Source organism: Schistocerca piceifrons, chromosome 3 (genome assembly GCF_021461385.2).
Source record: "Schistocerca piceifrons isolate TAMUIC-IGC-003096 chromosome 3, iqSchPice1.1, whole genome shotgun sequence".
In the NCBI taxonomy this organism is placed as follows: Eukaryota; Metazoa; Arthropoda; class Insecta; order Orthoptera; family Acrididae; genus Schistocerca; species Schistocerca piceifrons.
The window spans coordinates 184700500-184702642 of NC_060140.1; the positions used below are offsets into that span (position 1 = coordinate 184700500).

Consider the following 2143-nt stretch of genomic DNA (forward strand, 5'->3'; position numbering starts at 1 on the left):
TGTCGATGTCGTGGTGTTAACATGGGCACATGGATGGGTCGTCAGCTGCGGAGGCCCATCCCTGGGAGTGTTCGGTGTACTGGGTGTCCAGACACACTTGTACTCTATTCAGCATTAAGACCTGATGCTAGTTTCGCCACAGCTCGCCGCCAGTCCTGTTTTACCAGTCTGCTCAGCCTATCAACAGCTTCTGGGAACAAAAAAACCTTTGATATTCAATACTAAGCGTAATTATTGATCGAATTTAAAAATTCACAATGCTGTCATAATCTACTCAATAAGAGGTAAAATCTTATGTTTAAAGTGTTACGTAATAATGAGTAGTGTTACAGTTATGAACTGGGTGTTTGTCTTGAGGAATCGTAACTGACGGTGCGCAAATACTCGAAATTTATTAATCCATTATTTGAGAATTTGAGCACTTAGAGACTTCCAATAAACTTTATATATAATTTTATTGCTTTTAAAAGCCTTCTTCCCTGATGTACCCAGAAAATGGTAAAAGGAAAAAGAGTTTATCTTTTACTACATTTTCCCTCTTCATACCGTAAAACTTCAGCATCAGTTATGACGTTTTAATTTATTACTTCTTGGCTACCTACTCTATAATTTGTTAACATCGAGTATAGATTTAAGTGTCAGGAAGTCATTTCTGAAAGGATTTGTATGGAGTGTAGCCATGTATGGAAGTGAAACGTAGACGATAAATAGTTTAGACAAGAAGGGTATAGAAGCTTTCGAAATGTGGTGCTACAGAAGAATGCTGAAGATTATATGGGGAGATCACATAACTAATGAGGACGTAATGAATAGAATTGTAGAGACGAGAAATTCGTGGCACAACTTGACTAGAAGAAGGGATCGGCTGGTGGGGCATTTTCTGAGGCATCGAGGGATCACCATTTTAGTATTGTAGGGCAGCGTGGAGGGTAAAAATCGTAGAGGGAGACCAAGAGATGAATACACTAAGCAGATTCAGAAGGATGTAGGTTGCAGTAGGTACTGGGAGATGAAGAAGCTAGCACAAGATAGAGTAGCATGGAGAGCTGCATCAAACCAGTCTGTGGGCGGAAGACAACAAAAACATATAAATTCATCGCCAACGGCCTTACCGCAGTGGTAACACCGGTTCCCGTCAGATCACCGAAGTTAAGCGCTGTTGGGCTGGACTAGCAGTTGAATGGGCAACCATCCGGTCTGCCGAGCGCTGTTGGCAAGCGGGGTGCACTCAGCCCTTCTGAACCAAACTGAGGAGCTACTTGATTGAGAAGTAGCGGCTCCGGTCTCGTAAACTGACATACGGCCAGAGGAGCGGTTTTCTGACCACATGCCCTTCCATATCCGCATCCAGTGACGCCTGTGGGCTGAGGATGATACGGCGACCGGTCGATACTGTTGGGCCTTCCAAGGCATGTTCAGAAGGAGAGGAAAAAAAAAATTCATTTAATATCGATTTTAAAAACATCGTATTGGAGTCGATTATTGTCGCTTATCGATATGTTTTACGCGGATGACGAAATCGAAAACAGTCACCATCGCATATCCCTATTGCGGAAAATAGATGTAAATGAAGATGTAGTGACGAACTCAACGTGTAATCTAGTCACTGACGAAAGCAACAGAAAAGAGTTGGGTGGAGCTCGGTTTGGCTCGTCGACTTTCCCGGTGACTACAGCAAGTGTTGCACGATTGCTCCTCCCAGTGTGACGCAAACGATCCCGGCCAGTGCGCGGCAGTGACGTCGTCGCCTGTCGAAACAACTGCGCGCCACCGCAGCATCTGCTGGAAAAGGGAAGGCAGGCACAGTCGCAGCAGCAGCGGCAGCGGCGAGTCCGGTTTCAGATTAAAGGACATCGTTTGCGAGGCTATTGTGAGCGGCGCGCGCCGCCCGCTGAGCTAATCCTTATTAGCTGGCGGCCGGGGACGGCGGGCCGCCATTGTGCTCCGGACGGCACACCGGTCGAGGCGTAACCCACATGGCACGCCACGCAGCCGCGTACCAGCCCGGCGTGGGTGGCTACGAATTACAGAGCGGCCGGGGCGGCCCGTGATAATTGCCGGCGAGAATTTATCCGCGCCTTTCACGTCGTAATTAAAAGTCGCCGGCTGAGCCGCGCCGGCTGCGCAACCCAGGCCTGGAATC

General features: G+C 47.6%; 1 pseudogene; it reads left to right on the plus strand.

Moving 5' to 3' along the window:
• The first annotated feature begins 1098 nt into the window (after positions 1-1098).
• On the plus strand, positions 1099-1216 carry LOC124790554 (annotated as a pseudogene).
• The last annotated feature ends 927 nt before the right edge of the window (positions 1217-2143 follow it).